Below are 25,466 nucleotides of genomic sequence, written 5' to 3'. Positions count from 1 at the left end.
AGTATGCCTGTGAGTACACATACACACACGACACACCCCATAGTTTTCATGCTTTGATGATTCAAAGCCTCATATGAATTTTTGCTACTGTCTGTATCCTCCAGCCTTAAAAATATTATTTTTGTGTTTTGACCAGGCATAAACTATTGTGACCTCTCTGGGCAAGAATTATAAACTTCCTAGGAAGGGAATTTGAATAATGATTCTGATTCTTACTGCTCTTTGAATTCCCTTCCCTTGGGCTGAAAGCCCTTCCATATGTTTCCCTATCATTCTGTGTATACCTCTATTATTTCACCTCCAATTGTATTTATTTATGTGTCTGTTTCTCCACACAGATTAGGAGCTCCTTAAGAGCACGGACTGTCTGATGGATTTCCATGTCTGTACTATCCTGCACAGTACCTGATCACAGCAGGTACTCGGCATTTGTTGAGTTAAATTGAGCCCTGGCCATTACATTGACTTAGTGTTCTCGGCCTTCTCCCCTTTTGCCTGATGATAAAGAGGATTGTCACTATTCTCTACAAAGCTAAAACCTTGGGTATGAATCACATGCTCCAGGCAATCTTGGGGGTGCTGGAATGTTTTTTCCTGAGTTGGGAGTGCTCCTTAGAATGTTTCAAAAATCACTCAGGTTGATGACATCATTTTCTTTTTGGTCTCAGATGCTCCAGAAGAGCTACTGAGTACATGGGTTCATCTTGTCTCCAAAAGTTCACATTTCGGATCTTCAGCATCAGGATGTTGGCATTGTCTGTCTGCATTATGACTTTTCAGTAATGAAACCGCACAGGATCAAGTGCAGGCCAGAAGCACCTAATCCTCAGTTCTGCCCTCTTGTTAACAGTTTTATGGTGAGCTTCTTAAGTCTTAACACTGAGGGAGATTCAAGATGGTTTGATTCCCTTTTTTTCTAGTTGCTCTCCTCGCAGAATGGAAGGGGATTTTGACAAGGATGAGTATGAACTCATGTTTGGTGACAGAATTCTGAGGAGTGATTTCTAAGTGACTGGACTGAGACGGGCTGAGATTAGATCTGTTGTTTTTAGCAAAGGGGCTAAGACTGTAAAAAGGTCATCAATAATAAGGCAGTTTTTCCACTGCTTTCTTTCAACATGAAGCGCATATTAAATCCACTAAGTAGAGCAAAAACAATCGAATAAAAACACAAAACCAGAAAACCTCCAGCGATCCATGTTTTGAATGCACAAAAGTACAACATGATAGAACTCAGTGTCAGCTAAGAAATAATTTGTTTTGTCAACACCTGAAGTAAGAAAGGCTAGCAAAATAGAATCCAACTTTGTAGTGTCTAATAAATGTGTTAGAGGACGTTACCACTAAATTGTAGGTAGGAACTCCTGTAAATCCAGCCTCCCAGCCTTTTTGACCCCATATTGACTAAATAGACTCAACTCAGAGAAGGGAGTCAGTTGCTTCTGAGAATACAATTTAGGGAGGGAGCCAGTACAATCCTAGAGACAAGGATTATGTATTGCATGCCATTGTACATGCAATTAAATCACCATTGATCAACGAGTTGGTGCGGGGGCGGGGAATTCTATCAACAACTTAAATAAAGATGCAGGAAAGGGTAAAGGTCAGACAGCAAGAGGAAATAATCCTTCGCTCCCAGAGAACACTGGGATTTAATAAATGACAAAATGAAAACTCCAGACCATTGTCATGTAGATGGCATAGGGTGAACAATGAGGTATCCCCAGAGTTCTGTGACACAAGCTAGAAAAATGAGTCCTATGCGGTGAGATCAGATATCTGCAAAGGTGTCTTCAAAACCAGACCCCAAACCATGGCTATAGAAAGAAAGATGGATAAACAGGGCCAAGGAAAGACTGCTCATCAGAGAAGGGGCTGTTGTCATGGGTTTAAAGGAAAAGGGATCCAAGGATTCAGAATTTGGTCGGTTTACCCATGCTGGACAGGGGATAAAGCTGGAGCATTTGTGAGCCTTTCGCTGTTCATCCTCCTTGGAAAAGTCTGCTGTCTCAGAGGAAAGGCCACAGCATGACCTGGTGGGTGTTTCAAGGAAATGGTGTGTCCTGTAATGGCTGGCCACCGGAGACATCCATGTGTGAGACCTCATTCCTTACCCTGTCAATCATCCAACCAGGATTTACTAGTCATTTCCCATGCCTCATTAGCTAGGATTATAACATCCCTCCCTGAATCCTGACTGTAGTTTTCAATGTAAGCTTTAAGACATTAGGCACATTTAAAAATTGTTTCGGTTTCTTCAGTGCAGTTTCTTGTAAGAGCTCTCCAAGAAGTTCTCCCCCATGAACATTAGTTACCTTTGCCAAAAAATAATAATACGTGATTCATTTGTTTATTCTTTCATCAGACGTATATTGAGCTGCTGTTGTGTATCCAGGCTGTGTTGGAGAATAGGATTGCAGAAGTAAAAGACAGGGGAGCTCATGATCCAGTGTGGGAGATAGACAATGATAGTAGAGTTTGAGAAATATTCTGATGGAAGATAGTAGACGATACAGAGAGGAGGGGAGTTCCAACTCTCACGGGAGTTCTGAGATTCTCAGAAGAGGTGTTCTTGGAGCTGGATTTGAGAGACAATAGGAGTTAGGTGAAGATGGGAGAGAAGGGTGTGCAGAGAGAGCAACTCACATTAATTGAACCAGAGATCACTGAGCATCTGGTACATACAAGCCATTGTTCCAAGCTCTGGAGATACAGTAGCTGCCTTCGTGAAGCTTACGTTCTAGCTGAGAGGTGGGGTCAGAGAAGCAGCCAACAAATATTTAAATCAATAGCTGATATGATTTTAGAGAAAGGTACTACAGAGAGAATAAAAATGGGACAGGATAGAGAATGACTAGGTGTGGTCACAGCGGATGGGTGCTGGTGCTTTAGGTAGAAAGGCTGGGAAAGGTTTCTCTGAGATGACCTCGATGATGAAAAGATGGACCATAGGAAGAGTATTCTATGTAAGCAGGCAGCAGTGGCATATTTGGAGGGGGTGGGAGAAAGCCAGTGGGCTGGACTACAGTGGACTACAGAGCGGGGTGTGGATATAAGGAGATGAGGTCAAAAACAGGGTCTGCCTAGGACAGGCCTTGGGGACCATGGTCAGACATAGGATTTTGTCCTAAAGTCAATGGGAAGCTTTAGTCAGGAGGGTGATTGATGCTTTTTGAAGATCGCTCTTGTTGTCACATGGAGAAACAGGTGTTGGGAGTGACCAACTAGAAGGCCACACTGGGATCCCGGCTAGATGTGATGGTGGCTTGATCTGAACTGGAACAGTGGGGGAAGAGGAAAATAAGCCAGGTTCGTGATGTATTTTGGAGGCAGTGCCAGCAAAACCTGGTGACTGAGTGGGGAGTAAATAAAGGCAGGAACTGGAAATGATCCTTGAGTTTTGGCAAAAGTACAAAGACAGGCAAAAGCAGGGGGCATTAGGGACCAGTGAGTAGTCAGTTTAGGGTATTAAATAAGATATTAACTTTGGAATCAGAAAAACCTATTTGAATCCTGATTTTGCTGCTTCCCAGCTGTGTGATCTTGGACAAGGGTTCAAAAAACCCTCACCGGCTAAATTGCTATGGAAGGCTTGTGTACACAAGTACATGTAATTCAGAGCAGCTTGTGGGGGGGGGGGGGGGTGGGGGGGGGGGGGGGGGGGGGGAAGGGAGATACTTTACTGTCTGGAACTCTGTATTTTGATTTCACTTTCTTTTTTTTTATTGTAGTAAAATATATAGGACATGAAACTTGTGATTTTAACCATTAGTAAGTGTACAATTCAGTGACATTAATGACATTTATAATGTGTACAACCATCACCATTGTTTTCATCACCCCAAACTGAAACTCAATAACCATTAAGCCGTAACTCCCCATCTCCCCTCCCCTCAGCCTTTGGTAATCTCTAATCTACTTTCTGTCTTAGTGAATTTCCTATTCTAGATATTTCATGTAAAGGGAGTGTTACAGTATTTGTTCTTTACCCCTCCTCCTCTTTTATTTGCAACCTGGAAATACAAGAAGGTGCTCAGACATCTTCTGCTGTAGCATGGCTTCAGGCTTTATCCAAGTCAAGCTGAGTTGTACTGTCTTGTTACTGTTCGTAAAGTAAAATCACTTATAAGAAGTTCAGCTCCACTTCCTCTAGCAGAGTTACGGCTGTGCATATCTGGTATCTCTTTTAGACTGTAAGCCCTCGGCAGGTGGATGCTTCCCTTTCACATGTCTGGACAAGTCTGTGTGCTCATGCGTGTTTGCTGTATAGAAACTTAAGTCAACACAGGAAACAAAAGAGGCGGACACAGCTCTACTTTTTGTTAAGGTTTAATGGTGGGGACCCAGAGGGGCTGGTACTCAGACCAAAGGTATTTAATAGTCTTGGGTGATAAAGCAGAGAAAGCACACAGAAAAATATGCAGAGCTCAGAACCACGCTAAACTCTTCTAAACAATGAAATAACAAAGCAATAAGAAAAGCCCTTAGTGATATCTTACAAGGCAGGACATTGACAGGATGGGTGGGTGAAGACAATTGTTAATGATGTTACTGATTAGAATAATAGCTGCCCTTCCATGAGATCTGCTATTGGCTGGAAGGTTCCATACTGTATCTCTTTTTGTTGTGGCAGCCTTGTGATAAGTGCTATTTATCTGTCTTTGAAGTGATCAAGTTGGATCTTAGGGAGAATGAGTCGCCCACTAACTCATCATCCCAGAAAGTGTCTGGGCTGGGATTTGAGTCAAAGCATATCTAGCTCTAAAGCCCAGTTTTTTCCACTCTGAGAAAAGCTGTTGGTCTCATTTGGAGTATGGAATGGGGGCAGAGATAGATTAAATGACAACCCAAGAATGGAATTAATAAAGCAGCATAGACACATTTCCTGAAAAAATTGGTCTAAGGTGCTCCAGAAGGGCCAAAGAAATATTGGATACCGTAGTGAAGGGTATTAGGAAAAATAAAACAAAAAAGAAAATATCACTCTGCCCACAGTGAGGCTTTCCTTGCCATCATGTAGTACAGAGGCAACAGGGATTATTCAAAATTGTTCTGAAGCCCCTGGAGGTTCAGATACTTCTTTTCCTTTTGGGCTACTCAGACTAACACAATAGCAAAAGAAAACGTCAGTTTGTTACAAAATGCACAACAGGCATTTCCCCGGGGATGTTTTTAAAAAAACAGAGGTATCTGTACTTAGAGGCTATTGGTTGCTATAGAGTAACATCTGTGAGGGTTGCTTTTTCCATCAAGGGAATCAAATTTCTTATTGTGCTATCAACCTCCTGCCACATCATTTTTAAAGGCGAGCCATAAAATGTTTCTCTCTACTGTGGCAGCAAGGAGGAAAACTTTATTAGGGGAAAAGTAATGCAGTTTGAAAGAGTCCTGTAAACCAAAATCTGTTTAGGGAACTTAATTCTGGGTTTTACAAGGCGACCACGTCTTTCCTTGCAAATAAACACAGAGCTCTCCAAGTCACGTGCCTGGCAGAAACAGCGTTCATGTGGTTGGGCTGTACTGGTTTCAGAGCGTGGTTGAAAATTTGGGGAAGGAAGGGTGGTAGGAAAGTCCACCTCCTTCCTGCTATGACCCATAAAGGTACAGGACTGAGAACTGGGAACATGGGTGAGATGCATCTGATAAGGATGTTCATTTGCTGCTCACCATGTGTGGCTGGAGCAGACATTGAAGCTGAGTGCATCTGAGTATAAGCATGTCTTAATACCTCTTTCTTGCCTATCCCCTATCCTCGTTTTAAATTAGTAGCAATTAACCTGGTGATTTCCAACTGATTAGTGATTTTGACATGTTCTTTTCCTCACCCCCAAAAACAACCACAAAAATTCCCCAAAGCATGATAAAAGTAATACACATACATTCATCATAGAAAACTTGGGAAATACAGAAAAGCAGAGGGAAGGTGAAAACGATTTCCATCTTAGAAAAAGTAACCGTGTTGGTTTTCTTTGTGTGTTTAGGGGTGCATATTTTTAAAAAAATTATGATCATATTATATATACAAAAATGTATGTACTGATTTAAACATCTATTTTTGTGGGTATGAAAGTGGTATATATGCTTTGCAGAAAACTTGAAGAATATAAAAGTATAAGGAAAAAATAATTACACAGAATTTCACCATCCAGACATAAATGCTAATATTCCATTTTATTGTATGTGTTTCAAACTGTATTCATTTCAAAGTTTAAAATATAGTTGATGCAGGGACATTTGTAACTATTAGGTGGAAGATGATAAAAGAGGGATTGAAGAAGATAATATCTGCTATAACCTAGTTTTTTATTTAGTTTTAACCCATTGGAAAAACAAAAATCTCTGAGACTCAGGTCATTTGATATGAGTTTTAAAGTTGCAGGATATAATTACTTGAGTTCTTTGGCAATGGAAATGGTTATTATGTTGCTCGATGCAGCTATGCAGTTCAGGGAAGAGGGAAGAAGAAATACTTTAATGATTCTCTCTGCATAACATCTTAGCCATGTAAATATCTGTTATTGGAGCAAGTACTGGAACAGAATAATATAGGTTATTTTAAGTGGTAATCAAACATGGCAAAAGCTTTTATCGGAACTCTGGTATAAAGAACAGGACTCAGTAAACATGCTTTCTGGCATTCGTAAGATGGAGAAAGCAGCCAAGGGTAGCACTGCAGGGTCAACCTATATCCTGAGATGTGGAATCCATATTGGAACATAACAATCCCACGGATATTCTTGTTTGAGGCTTAGACACTGAGTAAGGGAAGACTGGTAAATCATTTTATACAACTGACACATATCTTAAATGTGATTCTTCTCTTGGTGACTTCTTTTTCCACGGAAGTTTATGTGGTAGCATATTTTACATGTAAGAGATAACTTGGCTGGGTACAAAATTCTCAGCTATCTCCCCTAAAAAATACTAATCATAAAATAATTTAAAAATTAGAATTCTAATATTAAGTTCATAGTAAACCCACTAAGTTTAATATTTCTTTACTCTTCTTTGCTTTTAGAATATACACCCTAAGGAGGTACAGTCATAGTTTTGTATTCAAAGAAATTGTGAATACTGCTTTTCTCTGTGTGATTACCAATTTTATAGGCAGTTGAATTCATTTTGTTTCTGTGTATGATTTTAAGGCTTATTTTTTATTTAATTTAATTTTTAAATATGTAGAATATTTACATACTTCAAAAATCAAAATTATATACAAGAGTATATTTAGAGAAGTTCCTATCTCTTTCTTCTCCACCCTGTTATCACCACCCTCTATAGACATTAGCTAACTTTTATGTTTCTTTGAAAAATAAGCAAATTATCTGTGTATAATCATTTCTCTTTCTCACATAAAAGATGTCAAACTATATAATATTTTGTGCTTTGCTTTTTTAACCGAGCAGTATTTTCTAGAAGTCACTTCATATTAATTCAGAGAGATCTTGACTTTGCTACATGGTTCTCCACTGTGTATTATGGGCTATTCACACAGCTCCCTACTGAGGGACATTTGGGTTTCCAGTCTTGCTATTGGAAATGCCTCAGCCATGAATACCCTTGTGCGTAGGTTGTTTCATATTTGTGGAGGTTTGTCTTAAGGGTCTTTGACATTGTATTTTTGTTCAATTGGTCTCTGTCCTGGGGAGAAGCTCCTGGTTAGGTTTTCTCAGTTCAGTTTTATTTGTTAAAGTACAAGTAAATTCCTTCTGGATACTGGTATTAGGTTGATATCAGTTTACACTTTAATATTTTTGCCTCTTTCTTTTGGTCCTAAGTACAGGCAGTTCTCTCCTTTCACGTATAATGCATTCTTGAAAATTTGTACAAGAGTTGTGTGTGGGAAAGCCGGACAATAGACTTATTTGATATAAAGGAGGTAGGAGTTCCATTCCCAGAGAGCTAAAAAAAAATAAGATCCCTAATTACATCTGTTTTTTTTTTGTTTTTTTTTTTTTTGCAATACACGGGCCTCCCACTGTTGTGGCCTCTCCCGTTGCGGAGCACAGGCTCCGGACGCGCAGGCTCAGCGGCCATGGCTCACGGGCCCAGCCGCTCTGCGGCATGTGGGATCTTCCCGGACCCGGGCACGAACCTGCGTCCCCTGCATCGGCAGGCGGACTCCCAACCACTGCGCCACCAGGGAAGTCCCTACACCTCAGTTTTTTAAACACAATTACTTATGATTTATTGCCAACATTTGGTCCATGTTCTTTAACTGTGTTCATTTCCTTTTTAATTAATTGAACACACAATTGACCTGCCTAAGTCCAATGAGAATCAGATTAAGGTGAAAGATTCTCTGTCTTCTGGCTGCTTAATGATTTTCATCTTTGTCTCGAAGTATTGTTTACATGAACTATACTTCTTATCACTTGTATCAGCACTTTCCTTTTTCTGTTTTCTATTCCTTTTTATAAAATAATAGGACAAAATATAATAAACATCCAAGTAATGGCACAAACATCTCTGGACTGAAACAGAACAATTCACTCTTGGGTAACACCAGCATGTGATAGCTTGAATTGATCATTCCTTAACTATTGAATGAAAGTGTTGAATGAAAGCGTGGGAAAAGAGGTTTGGTGTGACAATATATGATGTGTGAATGTACAGACTGTTTGGAAGTTGAGCATGGAAGTTGAGCCATCTCTGTGTTTCGTGAGAAGTAGGGAGAGGCTGCACGGGAAGCTGCTAGGTCAATGCCATTTAACAGTGAATGATAAAAATGCAGAGAAGAATGTGTGGGCAATCTTCAGATTATGATCTAGGTGTATGCTAATTGCAGTACAAAGTTGGTCTTCCATGTCCTACTCATAGAGTTTTTATAAGGCACATGATTTTGCCTCTGCATCTTGGGTGTTAATCATGGCCTATGAGTGGCATTAAAATATACAGAAATATCTCTGGATGGTACTTGAAAGGATAATTCTACTGGCTTCAGAAAGCCTAGATGGGATGGTAAGAAACATCTGTTGACTTTGTGGGGAAGTACTGTGTGGTCTGGATCAGGTGACTCGGGACTAGCAGGAGAGCTTCAGAGGTGCCCAAAATAAAAGCACGAGCCGGCGTCAAGATCAGGAATCTGAGACTGAAAAGCGTGAAATGAAATCAAAAGGAAAGTTCTGGAACAGACCAAAGGTGAACCCTGGGAGTAGAGGTAGAATGAAAACTGCAGGCTGAGGAAGAAAGGAAGACACCTGACCGCACGTTTAAAACGGGGGATGGAAGCCAGAATGAACTGTCTTTATCAGGAGAATGTTCCAGAGGCTGTGGCTCAGAGACCGGGAGCCAACCATGAAACCCACATGCCTATTCTTCTTTTTGTGGTACGCGGGCCTCTCACTGTTGTGGCCTCTCCTGTTGCGGAGCACAGGCTCTGGATGCGCAGGCTCAGCGGCCATGGCTCACGGGCTCAGCCGCGGCATGTGGGATCTTCCCGGACCGGGGCACAACCCCGCATCCCCTGCATCTCAACCACTGTGCCACCAGGGAAGCCCCCACATGCCTATTTTTGTACATCTTTTCCAAAGGACACTCATGTAATGCAAGGGTTGGTTAAATAAGAAAAGAAAGGAGAGAAAAGTCGATATGCGGGTTGGGATACAGGTCCAGGGAATGAAAGCATTAGAATCCTGACTATGATGGAGGATTTAGAAGAAGCGTTTCCAACCCTGTTCCGTAGAGCTGCATGGTGCTCCCTGGCCATTGAGAGTGTGCCTTCAGTGTCCCAGGTCCCTGGGAGAGTAGGAAGGGAGAGGGTGGAGGGGAGAGATGGCCTGTGATGGAAGGCTGGTGCTTCCCACCCGTGCTCGACAGCAGCTCTCCTATGACCTGTTTTACGTGGTGCTGGGGGTGCTGTGTAAGATGTCATTTGAAGGAAGGTTCTGCCCTGTGTTTGTTTGCTGTGGCTCCTGTAACAAATCGCCATACTTGGTGACTTAAGAAAAGACAGAAATGTGTTCTCTTATAGTTCTGGAGGCCAGAAGTCTGAAATCAAGGTGTCGCAGGACCACACTCCCTTTAGAGGATCTAGGAGAGAGTCATTCCTTACCTTCTCTAGTTTCTGGTGGCTGTTGGCATTCCTCGGCTTGTGGCTGCATCTCTCTGCTCCATCTTCCTATCACCTTCTCTTCTATAGATGTGTCTGATCTCCCTCTGACACTCTCTTATAAGGATACCTGTGATGGCATTTAGGGTTTACAGGAATAATCCTGGATAATCTCTTCATCCCAAGACACTTAATCTAATTACGTCTGTAAGGAATTTTTAAAAAACAAGGTCCCATTCACAGGTTCTGGGGATTAGGACATGAGAGCTATCTTTTTGGGGGGCTGACATTCAGCCCACTACCTGCCACTAAAAAAGTTCGAAAACTTCTGATTTAAAATGATAAACATCTGTGAATTGGTTTGAAAGAGAGAAAAAGAAAATATAAAGAGCCCCGATCTTTTCAATGCAGGGAAGGAAGGCAGAGAAAGACGATTTTGCTGCAACTTAACGTTTAAATGTTGGGCAGCTACAAGGTAGGAAGCTGATTTAAGCAGCAAAAAGAGGTAGACGGCATATTCATTTAGGGACCAGAAGTGACCATAGCTCCCTTGGGGCCATTGGCTTTGTGTGAGCTCCCTTAGCTCACTCAACTTCACTCACGGCCTCTTTCATTGTCTTTCAACCCTGAACACTGATGGTTTTGAAGAATAGTCAGAGAGGGCTCATCTGGTTGTGGCATGGTTCTCTAACAAAACCTAGTCTTGAAAAGAGTAAAGAAAGCAGTTAAAAATGGCCTTACACCCATGTACATGTCACTAGCGCATTGATGTAAGCATAACATATGTAACAAAGGTGTATGTGATACAGTCACTGGATTTCAGATCTTATTCTCCATACCATTCTTACTGAGGAATAAGTGACAATCTTTGAGCGTGTCTAAGAGGATGGTCTTTATTTTGTTCCATTTTCTCTACTGTATAGGTACTATTTTCTCCTTTATAATTAACAAGTAAATTGTGGGGAGATACTCTGAGACCATATAAATACTGCATTCCTCATCAAACTTTCCTTTCTAGATTTTTTTCCTAGATGTAGCATCACTGGTGATTTTTTTGCCTCAATTTTTTCTATGATGGTTTCACGAATTCTGTACTTACTAGTCAACATTTCATTAAAAGGAAGAGCTTTCCCTTTTTCATGTTTATATAAGTTATTTATTATCTGGATAGACTCATGGATTCTTATTTTATTCAGTTGGTTATAAGACACTAATGTTTTTCTTTGTTTTGGTATTCAAGTTGTCCCAAATTTTGCCAGTGGGAACTCCCTCAAGCTGCCTCCTGTGTTCTTTTAACATGTTCTTGTCATTCTTTGAGCACTTCCTCACTTTTTGGTATTAGATGTTCCATGATCTTGTATTTTCCCTGCCCCAGCCCTAGAATCAGCCTTTTCCTCCAAGGAGCATAGTTCCTTTTAGTAGGCAATGGTATTTATAAACCATGACCTGGAGGTGATTTGGTTTTTGTTTTGCAATACATGGATACTATCTAGGAACTGAAAAAAGAAAATCTGTCATAGGTATTGCCTTAGTTCAGTCAGGCTGCTATAATAAAATACCATAGACAGGGGCTTATAAACAGTCAAAATTTATAGCTTACAATTCTAGAGGCTGGAAGTCTAAGATCACAGTGCCAGCAAGGTCAGGTTCTGGTGAGGGTCCTCTTCCAGGTTGTAGACTGGTGAATTCTCATTGTATCCTCGTATAGTGGAAGGGGCTAGGGAGCCCTGTGGGAGTCTCTTTTTTAAGGGCACTAAAGCCCATTTCTGAGGGCTCTACCCTCATGACCTAATCACCTCCCAAAGGCCTCACTTCTTCATAGTATCACCCCGAAAGTTAGAGTTTCAATATAGGAGTTTCGGGGGAACACAAACATTCAGGTCATAACAGGTGGTCTGAATTTCGGTCCCCCAGAAGCTGACCTTGAGTCAGGAGTTCAAGGGCAAGCTGCTGATTGGGCAGGGCGGTGTAAGGTAAAGGTGAGGCAAGACAGGAAGGGTGCCCTCGGGCTGGTTACTACAGTGGGTCACTTTGGTAGAAACACACACCTCAAAACAACCTTTGCCAAGGGGTAAGAAAGCTGGAGTGCTTCACTCCCCAGCTACGGGGCACTGCCTGGGGCTGCTGTGGGGATGGGCGGGGCGGGGGGCGGGATTCACATTCCCAGGCCCCTGTAGCCTGGAAAGATGGCTGGAAGCCAGGCTGGCTCGCACAGACATGGGAGCCAGACAGACATGGGAATTGGAAACTGTGGGCGTCCACAATGTCGGCCACGAGTTCTGGCACCACCAGACAAGGGGAGTAAAGATGACAGAAATAGAGTAACCTTGGGCCCTCTGAAGGAAGGTGCTCTGAGAGGCCTGGAGGTTTCTTCAGTTGGCTGGAGCCTTTTAGATAAGGGGCCTCAGAACTTTTCTCAGAAAGACCACCCTGGCTTGGCTGTTACCACTCCTGTTCTCGCCTCACAAACTCCCAGGCCACTTGCTTGGCCTCATCCACTCTTGGCTACGTCGGTCTGTATCTAGTTGTACTGCCGGGCAAATGACTTTGAAGAGGGTGGTGTTGGGAGTGTCAGGGTTGGAAGCAGGACGAGTTTCTAATTTGGGCTGGAAAATAGGAGGAAGGGGGAATAGGATGCCTTGCTGTCTTAATCACCTTCTATTCAACTCCCCAGCAATATTAATATCGCAAATCTGGCCATGTCTAGCTATCCCCGTTGCTCCCTGCTGGTCCTGGTGGCCATCGCCTGTCACGTGGATCCCTGTGATGGCCTGTAACCTCTCTGCCACCTCCATCCTTGCCCTCTATTCCCCACACAGCAGGCAGAGCGTGGGGTCCGGACATGTGACAGTCCTGCTCAGAAATTGACAGTGCCTTTGAGTTACACCCAGGAGGAAATCCAGAGTCCTTCCCATGGCCAACAGGCCCCCTGCAGCCTGGCCTCTCCTACGTCTCAGCTCTCCTCCCATAGCACTCTCCCCCGCCTTTCTTCTGCTCACTGATTCTAGAACACACCAGCTTGTTTTCTTGCGGTTCCCTCTGCTTGGGGGGATGCTTTTCCATGAGTCCCATGGCTCCTTCCATCCCTCCTCCTCTCTTCTCACCCCCCAACGTCACCTCGTTCCCAACCTCCCCATCCATTCATCCCTTTACTCTTTTGCTCCAAAGCCCAGCCCGATGAGAGCAAGCCAAGGCTGCTTATTCAGAGTTTGCTCCAGCAAGGGAGTCCGCCACCATCCCTTGCGTGTGGCAGAGACTCAGAGGCAGGCAGAGGAGTAGCTAAGCTTTACGGTGGAAAAGGGGAGGCTTCAGGTGTGCCCTGATTGGAGGCTGTCGTCCTGGGAAGGCTGTAGGTGGGCTAACTAGAAGGGGCCTCCTCTGTGAATGGTTAGGGGTGCATATTTGCTACTCTGGTTGGTCCTAAGTTGGAAGCAAGGGCAAAAGTTAGGGGAGCTACCAGTTAGTAATCAAGTCCTGGCCATTTGGGGCCAGCTGTTACCGGGGCTATTGTCTGGCTTCCTAAACTATCACTGGGGATAGTGTTCTGACCTCCTGCAAGTCTGATTATAACAGGCTGGCTTCCTGGGTTGGTTTCCTGGGCAGGTTGCTGCAGGTTGTGGGTGAGAATTCTATTCATATATATATTCTGTCATCCGGTTGTATATTCAGTCTCTCAGCCCTCACCATCTATCCAATGTGATGCATATTTGTTTCTCTAGTTATTGCCTGTCTCAGGAGAGAAGGAAAGCTTCTTGAAGGCAGGGATCTTGTTGCTACTGCAACTGCAGCTCCTCAGACTGTACCAGGCACAAGGTGGCTGCTCAGTAAATATATATTGAATGAGGGCATGACGGTACCTGATCCTTCCTCTATGTAAGTTTCTAGAAATAGAACCTTCTGCTCTATCTTTTTCTCTCTTTATGGGCCAGCATTTTGGACAAGGCCAACCACCCACTGAGGAAACTTGGAGAAGAGGTCCATATGGAGAACCCTGGGATTTGGATTTAGGGGACCAAACTCATATATCTATAGGAGCGAGGCAGCTGAAAGAACGAATGGGCCTGGTGGGTGGGGTTGACAGAACATGGAGTCTCTGCAGAAAGATGGCCGTCCTGACTCAGCACTTTACAATTTTTTTTTTTTTTTTTTTTTTTTGCGGTACACGGGTCTCTCACTGCCGTGGCCTCTCCCGCTGCGGAGCACAGGCTCCGGACGCGCAGGCTCAGCGGCCATGGCTCACGGGCCCAGCCGCTCCGCGGCACGTGGGATCTTCCCGGACCGGGGAACGAACCCGTGTCCCCTGCATCGGCAGGCGGACTCCCAACCACTGCGCCACCAGGGAAGCCTGGCACTTTCCAATTTTTAACATGTCAGAATGTGGGCCTCCTGTTTACAGAACATATGAGTCATTAAAAGAATCTGACACCCTGGAGTTTTATGTAAAAAATACTTTCAATATTTAAATGTTAGCCACTCTTTGGACTTCCCTGGGGGTCCAGTGGGTAAGACCCCACATTTCCACTGTGGAGGGCATGGGTTCAACCCCCGGTGGGGAAAGTTCTGAATGTGGCATGACACGGACAAAAAAATATACATTAGCCACTAATAAAATACGATGTATTTGGGTAGGGAGGAGAAAGGTGGGAAAAACAAAATGTTTTTGTGGGCTGCTTTCAGGCCTGAGGCAGCAGGCTTGGCCTCTTGTCGAGGTTGTCTCCTGAGGTCCTCTCTGGAAGTCTCTGGGTCTCCTCTCCCTGTTTTGTCTGACCTTCCCCACGATGGAGGCTGGAGGTTAAGGGGAAGGCAGTTGGTGTGAACCCCCAAGCTCCAGCCATTGGATACCACAAACCGGGTCTCAGCGTATCAGTCGCCTTCGAATGCTTTTCTACATTAGGAGTCCTCTGTAGACGTGAGGAGGGTGACTGCATGAGGCCGTTTGAGCTGATTGTAAGTGTAGCCGCAGGAGCCATCTTTCTGATTAGAACTGAGGTTCTGAAGCCAGATGCATTAATAATGCGGTGATGTGATGGGGAGAAGCAGGGACTCCGGTCTTGTTTATGTTGAGAAGTTTTAGGTGCTTTCACTAAAAAAAAAAAGTGATTTCTCAAAACTTTAAATCATTGATTGGTACCTGGAGTAATTAAGCTCATTTTCCCAGAGTATAACCCTTTAGGAAATCCTTTTCCTAACTACCATTCATTACAGTTTGCAAAGGATTTAAAGAGAAGGATTCTGGGCAATGCTGATGATAAAACGGGAGTGGAAAGGGAACGCGGAAGAGTTATTGGTTGTTATTTTCACAGCTACCCCTTAAGAGCCCAACAAAAATTATACTCAAAGTGGATTTTTTTCCCCTCCAATTCCACAAAAACGTCAAAATGCAAACCAACTAGGTTGATGTTATTTAAGAAGCTATTATCCTTAGTGAAATCTAAGCACACCAGAAACGCTATCCAACTTCTCCGGGAATGGGAGATAAATGGTATTTGGGTAAGGATAACATTTTGCCAAATTTTGTGGTGGTAGCAGACCCCACAGTTATTTGAAGTTGCTTAAAACTTTGTTCTCCCTAGCTCTGATTGAGCTAATTAGAACCCACAGGGAATAATGTGGGTAATGGTGGGAAAGGGGAAGTAGAAATATACAATGCAATTAGCTCCTTTTTTTCTGTGTGATGCAACCTGGGACCTCATGAGCTTGCAAAGACTTGGAACAATAGGATCCATTGATACTGAAGCTGCTAGTGAGTCCATAATTATGGTATAATATCTTGCCAGCCTCTTACAGGCACGGAGGTAGAATGGAATATGAGTAAATAAAATCCAGCAATTTGCTCTATCCATAATTCTTTATATCAATAGCATATCTTCTTTGGGTTTTTGTGTGTGTGTGTGTGATATGCGGGCCTCTCACTGTTGTGGTCTCTCCCGTTGTGGAGCAACAGGCTCCGGACACGCAGGCTCAGCGGCCATGGCTCATGGGCCCAGCCGCTCTGCGGCATGTGGGATCTTCCTGGACCGGGGCACGAACCTGTGTCCCCTGCATCGGCAGGGGGACTGTCAACCACTGCGCCTCCAGGGAAGCCTGTGTTCTTTTTTTTTTTCCCCAAAGAAGATAGAAACTTAGTTGATAGAAACTTAGTTGAACATTTTGTGTCCCATCGGAGGACTTCATCTCCATGGGAATAAATTTGGTTTGCAATCAGTTAAACGAGAGGTTTCCTTGGTGTTATTACAAGTTGAAGAAAGCTATTCCGCAACACCCTCTTCCTGCCATCAGCAGATGTCCTTGACTTTGCTTGCTACTGTAGTGTAAACTCATGCCAGGAGAAAACTTGAATTTAGTCATTTATACCTTAATTTGTTTGGACTGTACTCAGGCTGGGCCGACCTCGTGGGCAGGGACCTGTGAAGTCTCTTATAGTTGCATTTAAAGCTAGCACGATGCAGTATAAAGATGAACAAGGTTTTTGCTAATAATTTAAATTTAGGTTTTTCTTTATTTAGAATGACATTAAATAGCAAATAAAAGAAACCATGACAGGTTAAGAGAGAGCGCACAGAACAAAGGAAAAAACTTTATATTTTAGTACCTTTAACATCACGTTTTTTCCTGCTTTTTGAACAAGGGGGGTTAATTTGCATTTTGCACTGGGCCGCATAAATTATGTAACTGGTGCTGTACCCAGGCACAGATAAATGTAATTCAGCGATTCAGTCACTCATTCAGCAATTGTTTTTTGAACATGAACTTGGTACACCACCGTGCCAGGTATAGGAGACGTAAAAACAAAACAAAACAAACAAACAGAAAACCCCAAACCAAAATGAAGAGCTGGTTTCTGCCACCTGGGCCTTAGTACCTGCTTTTGAGAGAAATACCTGCAGCCAAGGCTGGTAGATAATTATGGAATCTTGAGGCCCAGATCTGGGGCCAGGAGTGAATTCTGAGATTCTCCTGGTGATGGGAGGAGTCTGGAAAGAATTTGTAGAGGTGTTATTTCAGGTTGTATCTGAGTGTTCAAACTTGTAAGATATTTTAGAAACACTCTTTTTTGTTAAGACAAAACCAAATAATTAGAACTAGCGACACAGAGATTGGAGGCTTTCTCATCTTCTACTCCAAGCTCATAAATTATGAGAGAGGCCCCGCAGTTATCTTTAATCAGATCTGAGAGAGTGATTGTATTCTGCTAGTGACTGTCTAAAAGCAGGACTGAAACCTAGGTCACCTGATTTCAAATTATTTTCCACTTCATTCCAATTATCTACTCCATTGTAATTCTTAATTTGACAGCTGTTCTTACTTTCCTGTCACTAATATTAAGAAATTAGGAAGTGATATAGCATTTTTCAGAAGATTTGATTTGATTTTTTCTTCCTGTCAAAACTTATGTAAGGGGTCTTCTAAACCGAAAATGTTTCCGATGCACTTAACTTATAATTTGTTTTATAAAAACCGAATTCTCCCTAACCACTGTCACCCTGAGGGAGGAAGGTCCATGTTCTGGAGCCAGCCTTCTGGTGTGGAAGAGCACAGGCTTTGCAGTCAGGAGTGGGAGGAATCTGAGTCTGCCTTTGAAGAGCCATATGCCTTTGGAACTGTGATCAGCCTGCTTGAGCCTCCACTTCCTCATCTGGAAAATGGGTACAGTAATAACTGCTTGGTAGTGATGTTGGAGGGTTTAATGAAATGAGGTGGTAGAGTACCGTACAGACACTGGGTGCTTGGTGAATATTGCTTCCTTCTCTTGAAAGACAAAACATTTCCCCTTCTCCCCAGCTCTTTTAAGGCTTCTGCCTTGTGAAATTGCTCATTTTATATCAATGGGCTATTTTATCTGTGTTTGAACTGGAGAAATTTCTATGACTTTTAACTTTCTGTTAATATATTGGTAAAGAGAGAAAAATGTGACTCTTCAATTTCAATATTTTCCTTCTGTGTTCACTTTCTATCCCAATGGTGAAATCCCAGAATACTAAGAATTTTAGGGGAGGTATCAGAGTCATGGAGTTGAATAATTTTAAAATGATAAGGCACTTTGGGGATAATTATAATATATAGCTGTCATTTAAGAAGGCCTCTGGGCTAGGTTGTATTCTGTGCACTTCCCAGGTATTAATTTGGTTAAATCTCACAAAGAGTCTCTGAGGAAGTGTGTTTTTGTTTCCATCTCACAGATAAGGAAACAGAAGCAACGAGTTAAGTAACTCATCCAAGGTCACTTGGGCTGGCCCAGGACCCGTACCCTAACCATTATGCTAAACTACCTTAATTATAAGGCATTCCAGACCCCTGATTTTACAGGTGGTTGAGATCTGCAAAGAATAACTGACTTGACCAATGTCATCCAGCTGCTTAAATGCAGGGGCAGGCCTGGGACCCCGGGATACTGACCCACCCCCCGCCCTGCCCAGTGTGAGGTTCTCTCCACTCCCCCCAGAATTACTGGCAGGACAGGCTCACAAGAGGCTCAAACTGGGAACCAGCAAAGCTAGATAATAGAATTTCTATTCCTGTGCCTTTCATTAAGGATGCATGATTTTTGTAATTCTTTCCTTTAACAGTAGTTGCTCTGTTTTTGTCTTTCAGGAACCTGGGCAGGAGGAGATAAGCCAATATACCTGCCTGTTGAGCCTACAGCTAAAAATAATTATAGAGGACATGGTGATGCTTGAGAAACTGTCAGGTGATGTGACATTTTTCAAATCATACTTTTTTACATTATTCAGTTCTAGTCTGGAGGGACTACCTTCGGGTAGAAAGAAGAGTGGGAAGAGAAGAGTCAAACATTCACTTGTTTCTTTTGTGGAAAATACCTGACCATTATTATAAGAAGGTAGATGCAGATCAAATTTGGATATACAGGTTACTTATTACTTACAAGTAACTTATTACAATAAGTCAAAATTACTTATTGAGTATACGTACCCTTTTCCGAAAAGAATTTGGTGTGTACAACAAGATTAGTAAGCCGTTTTTGTGATGCAGCTCTAAGATGAAGGGAAAACAAAGAGGCCAGCTGTAAGGGTCAGCGCTGTCCCTGTGGTTGAACAAAACCTTGTGTTTTGGTGGATCAAGGCCGCCATTCTTGTTCTCCAGAAAGGAAGGAACATAGCAATGGTGTCTACAGGAGGCAAAGTTTGTTTGTTTGTTTATTTATCGGAGTATAGTTGCCTTATACTCTTGTGTTAGTTTCTGCTATGCAACAAAGCGAATCAGTCACGTGTATACATATGTCCCCTCTTCCTTGGATATGCTTCCCATTTAGGTCACCACAGAGCATTGAGTAGAGTTCCATGTGCTATACAGTAGGTTCTCATTGGTTATCTGTTTTATACATAGTAGTGTATATATGTCAATCCCAATCTCCCAATTTATCCCACCCCTCTCTTCTCCTCTTGGTATCCATACATTTGTTCTCTACATCTGTGTCTCTATTTCTGTTTTGCAAATAAGTTCATCTGTACCATTTTTCTAGATTCCACATATATGTGATATTATACGATATTTGTTTTTCTCTTTCTGACTTACTTCACTCTGTGTGACAGTCTCTAAGTCCATCCATGTCTATGCAAATGGCACAGTTTCATTCCTTTTCATGGCTGAGAAATATTCCATTGTATATATGTGCCACATCTTCTTTATCCATTCATCTACTGATGGACACTTAGGTTGCTTCCATGTCCTGGCTATTGTAAATAGAGCTGCAGTGAACATTGTGGTACATGACTCTTTTTGAATTATGGTTTTCTCAGGGTATATGCCCAGTAGTGGGGTTGCTGGATCATATGGTAATTCTATTTGTAGTTTTTTAAGGAGCCTCCATACTGTTCTCCATAGTGGCTATACCAATTTACATTCCCACCAACAGTGTAGGAGTGTTCCCTTTTCTCCACACCCTCAAGCAAAGTTTATTTTAATGAAATTCAAAGAGCAGTTTCTCCTGAAGAGTGTAGTATAGGACATATTAACCAGTAACAGAACAGCCACTGTGTTAGTAGTCAGGGTTCTCCAGAGAAAGAGAGCCAGTAGGAGATCTCTCTGTCTCTGTCTCTGTCTCTATTTCTGTTTCTATCAAGAAATTTATTGTAAGGGATTGGCTCACGTAATTATGGAGGCTGACAAATCCCAAGACCTGCAGTCAGCAAGCTGGAGGCCGAGGAGAGCCGGTGATATAGTTCCAGTTTGAGTCTGAAGGCCTGACAACCAGGAGAGCTGATGGTGTAAGTTCTAGTCTAAGCCCCAAATGAGGAGAAGACCTACGTCCCAGCTCAGTGTCAGGCAGAGAGAGAATTCTCCATTACTCAGTCTTTTTGTTCTATTCAGGCCTCCAGTCGATTGGGTGAGGCTCTCCCACACTGGGGAGGGTGGTCTGCCTTACTCAGTTTCCTGATGTAAATGTCAGCCTCATCTGGGGACACCCTCACAGACACACCCAGAAGAATGTTTCACCAAATATCTGGCCACCTTGTGGCCCAGTCAAGTTGACCCATAAAATCAACCATCACAGTCCTCCCCTTTTTCACACGTAATCTTCTGCAGTTCTCTAATTCATGACACAGGTGAGAATCAGGATTTTGTACTAGCATAAATCTATATTACATCAAGAGTTCAAGTTTACAACTGACTTATAATAAACCGTCAATGAGGGAAAATGAGACTGTTTTGGTGAACACAAAAATAGGCAATCAGGGGTTATGGATGGCAGTTGCAACCTTACATTGGCCTCAGTTCCAAATGTCTGCATTGCGATTTGATTGCATAATATTGAGACAAATTCACAGGTAATTAGCGATACTGTATGACTTTCTTTTTTTTGGTAGCTTGCCTTGATATAACAGAATACATTTCCATTAAACTCATTTGGGAGCTGGAAAGAGGAACAGTAGGAAATATTTGTTTTAATGTTAAAGCGGTGATGACATTGGCCCATGTTTGACTTAGAAGAGTCAGAGAAGAGCACTCAGGGCTGCGAACAAGCCGTAGAGACTCTACATTATTACTGGTTAGGATGCAGCTCTTATGGTTGGGTCTGAATCTGAAGAGCTGAGCCTGGCCGGCCTGGCATTGCAGTGGCCTACACGTGGACTGCTGTCATCCTGTACTTCCTCTTTTGTGATTTTATATCCACAGGTCTGAGTTTTTTTAGAATGCAGTGTAAAAGTACACACTTTCTGATGTGTAACCCATTTACTGCTATTAGTAGCTAATAGTTAAGTACTACCACTTCCGTGTGCTGGGTACATTTTGAGTGGTGGTGCCTCCCCCCCGCCCCACACACACATTGGGTGGTTTAAACAACAAAAATTTGTCTTCTTGCAGTTTTGGAGGCTAGAAGTCTGAGACCACGGTGTTCCTTCTGAGGGCTGTGTGAGGGGACATGTTCCAGGCCTCCCTCTGTGGCTTGTAGATGGCCACTTTCTCCCTGTGTCTTCATGTTGTCTTTCTTCTGTATATGCCTGTGTTCAAATTTCCTCTTCTTATAAGGACACCGGTCATACTGGATTAGGGTCCCACCCCAATAATTCCATTTTAACTGATTACCTCTGTAAAGACCCTATCTCTAAACAAGGTCACATTCTGAGGTACTGGGGGTTAGGACTTCAACATATGAATTTTGGGGGGAAAAATTCAACCCATACTGTACCTGTATATAACTATATACCAAATAGATATAACTATACCTGTGTATACCTGTATATACCTGTATGTACAGGTATAGTTATATATGTGTGTGTGTGTATACTATTTTTGCAGCTGTTCGAAGTTTGTATATTTTCCGTACTGCAGACTTTACACAAAATTGAAGAAGGATGTTAATATTCAAGTTTTATTATCCTGTGTTTAGAAGTTGTTGTGTTTTGCAGATATTGGTATTAACAGACCAAATATTCCCAACAATAAATATTCCCAATAACAATATTCCCAACGATAACAACAACAAAAAATATATATGTACACACATACATACACACAGATATAGTTACATGCATGTATATATGTATAGTATATACACAATATGTATATATATGTGTTAGTGCATGTGTGTGTGTGTATATATATATATATATATGTATATATATATATATAAAAGGCATACCTCAGAGATATTGTGGGTTTGGTTCCAGACCACCACAATAAAGCAAATATTACAATAAAGTGAGTCACACCAATTTTTTGATTGTCCAGGGCATGTAAGTTATGTTCAACACTATACTGTAGTCTAAGTGTACAATAGCATAATATCTAAAAAAACTAGGTACACACCATAATTAAACAATACGTTATTGCTAAAAAATGTTAACCATCATCTGAGCCTTCAGTAAGTCATAATCTTTTTGCAATAGTAACATCAAAGATCACTGATCACAGATCATAACAGAAATAATAATAATGAAAAAGTTTGAAATATTGCAAGAATTACCGAAACGTGACACAGGGACGCAAAGTGAGGAAATGCTGTTAGAAAAGTGGTGCCGATAGACTTCCTTGAGGCAGGGTTGCCATAAATCTTCAATCTGTAAAAAATTCAGTACCCGTGAAGTCCAATAAATCGAGGTATGCCTGTGTACACATATATATGTGTAATACATACACACATACTCATTTAATCCTTACAGGTAGGTACCATGATTATTACCCTTTTAAATATGAGGAAACTGAGGCACAAATCTCAGTGCCCCACAACTACCAAGTTCAGGAGCTGAGATTTGAACTCAGCCCCTGGCCCCTGAGACTGTGTGCAGATCACACAACAGTGAGTTTTCCTGGCAGTACGAGGTAACACGTTGATGGACTGCAAAGGGTTAACATTAGGGATTTAGGCTCTTAAGTTTTTAAAAACTAGTTAACTGAATTGTGAAAAGATGTAGAAATGATACCTGAAAGGCAATTCTGCGGCCCTCCAGAAGCAGTATTTTGTTTGGAAAACCTCGTGTACTTGAGATGCTTATTCGAAGTCAGTGAAGATTTATCCCAACCAGTAAGTAAACATCCTGAGGCATCTGGGCTGGGCTTCTGCTTCCCTCCCCTGGCCTGCCAGTGGCCTGTGTGCTCAGGTTCAGCTGGCTCTCTTGTACACGCACAACCCTAAACATTCCTGACAACCAGAGCCAGTATGGAGTTATGGCTGAACCAAAGTGTGAAGACCCCACATGGAGGGACATGGTGGGCGGGATCGTGGGGTGAGATCACCAGCCCCAGGTGTGGGATCATGAACTGAGGCTCGCTCATGGGCTTTCCTCTCCACCTCTTCCATCAGTGGGCGGCTTGTCCCTCAAAAGGCCGTCAGGGTGGCATGGCAGAAAGAGCAAACCACTAAGGGATCTGACACTTTGGGCCATCATCTGCTTCCCCGTTGTCTCTCTGACATAGGACAAACTATGTAACCTCTCTTTTCTTCGGTTTCCTCATGTGCAAAGTGATCCTTGTTGACTAAATCCTCTTTCTGTTGATGGGTCTTTGTGGAGGGCCTTCCATGTGGTTGACACCATGGGGCGCAGAAGTCTGAAACACAAGGGGTCTGGTGGTTAAGAGCTTGGTCTCTGACAACCCTCATGAATTCAAACCTCAGCATAGCAGCTGATGAGCTGCTACCTTGGCAAATTAGTCTGTCTCTCTCTGTGCCTCAGTTTCCTCATCTGTAAAATGGGAATCATAAAAGTAATGACCATTTACCAAGTCAATGTGTGTAAAGATTTAGAGCTAAGATTGGCACATACACGCTATGTGTTTATTAAATAATAAGCCCTCTCTGGCTTTTTTTTGTCCCCCTATTTTGTATGTTTATCTTTTTTTTTTTTAAAGCCACCTCCGGCTGTCAAGAATTTACCCTGCTGCTGTGTGGTTGGATAAATGTATACCGATAAAATGAGACATAATTGCTAAATCAACACCATCATGCTCTAGGAGAGGGTATGAGTTGGGAGTCTGGAAGAGTCAGGGGGACTAAGAGATTCAGGGGAAAGAGAGAAAGAGGCACTGGGGCTCACTGTAATCCAGGCACTGTACTAAGGACTTCACATGCATTTCCTCTTAATCTTCAAAATAATCCTGGGCAGTAAATACTGTCTTCCCCGTTGTACAGCTGAGAAAACTGTGGCTTTGGACGGGTCAAGTCTTGTACTAAAATTTGTAAGTGACAAAGCCAGGATTCTCTGGGGGCTGGGAGTCCAGGAGGAGGCCAGGTGGGCCAGATGGAGATGCCCATGTGGTCAGAATAGTGACAGGACTGCAGTGGCCTGGACATGCTCTGGCATTTGAAAGGGTCCTGAGCCGGCTGTTCACGCCGCCCCTTTCAGAGGCCTCCTTGGACTCAGGGGACCCTTGACAGGTGTCTTGCTGTGGTGCTCCTTTGGATTTTGCTCATTACTGCAGCAATGCTCCAGTGTCAATATTTTACGGTGTGATTGGATTATACTTTGTTCCCAAGGCTTTAAAAGAAGAGCATATTTTTAAAAGATGAATAAATAAATGGTTTAGCTCTCTGTGTTGTTAACCACACTTGATGCTGTTAGCGTTTTCCTTGAAGAGCAAGAATGATGCTCTATGTTCATGGATTTCTGAAATCAATTATGTTTTTGTTAATTGGATTTTGTTCCCATTCTTTTGGCTTTCCCCTAACACAGAAAATAAAATCTGGGGGTTAGTCTCCTTCTGATGGATGGCACCCAAGGGTAATACAGGCATTTTTCACTAGTCTACTTTGTTTTTCTGGAATTCTCCGAGTGACCGTTAACACAAGTCTGAGGGACCCAGGGTCAACTTCTATTTATGTGACAGATTCCTCATGTTGGTTTATTTCACCTCAAAATCAACCCCGTGGAAATGTTTCAGGATGTTGACCTTTAAACACTATGGATAAAATCCTGCTTCTTTCCCATGCTTAACAACAAAAACAACCACTGCGATTGATTATAACAATAGCTGCTATTCACTGAATGTTTAATATGTTCCAAGGCACCCTGTTAAGGGCCTTTCATGCATAATCTCATTTACTTCTCTCAGTAACCCTGTGAGCTCTGTGGGGTTTTTATCCTATTTTACAGATGAGGAGACCAAGGCTTAGGGAAGGTAAAGAGTGTGCTTAGGGTCACTTGCCTAGCTAGATATCCGTGGCGAGTGAATTCCAACTCCTGCACTGAGTCAAATTCCTCAGTGTTCTTTAATGCAGTTAAATTCAGTTCTAGCAATGAATGGTCTTACCTTCTCCAACAATTCTTGGAACACACTATCGTGTGAAGTTTGAGGTTCACAAAGCAAAGCAGGCAGACCCATCTCAGCTCAGAAACTTTGGAACATTGATTCCCAGAACAAGCAAACCAGGGTGCAATGACACACCACACAGCCTGACCCGCTAAAGGGCCAGTGAGGCTTGAGGCCTTAAGTTTTACAGCTGGAGGAATCTCCTGAA

The 25,466-nt window shown here is 42.6% G+C and overlaps 1 protein-coding gene across 1 annotated transcript in view; it reads left to right on the top strand.

Annotated features, from left to right (window-relative positions):
• Positions 1-18,640: 18,640 nt before the first annotated feature.
• Positions 18,641-25,466, top strand: part of THSD7B (thrombospondin type 1 domain containing 7B) — a 1,119,563-nt gene continuing 1,112,737 nt past the window's right edge. The window contains exon 1 of the mRNA XM_024764108.1: positions 18,641-18,740. The gene's annotated coding sequence lies outside the window, so the exon portion shown is untranslated. The remainder of the gene's footprint in view (positions 18,741-25,466) is intronic.

This window comes from Neophocaena asiaeorientalis, unplaced genomic scaffold (genome assembly GCF_003031525.2).
Source record: "Neophocaena asiaeorientalis asiaeorientalis breed wild unplaced genomic scaffold, Neophocaena_asiaeorientalis_V1.1 scaffold102, whole genome shotgun sequence".
NCBI classification, from domain to species: Eukaryota; Metazoa; Chordata; class Mammalia; order Artiodactyla; family Phocoenidae; genus Neophocaena; species Neophocaena asiaeorientalis.
Note: the sequence above shows the minus strand (reverse complement) of the source record. Positions and strands in the feature narration are given on the sequence as shown.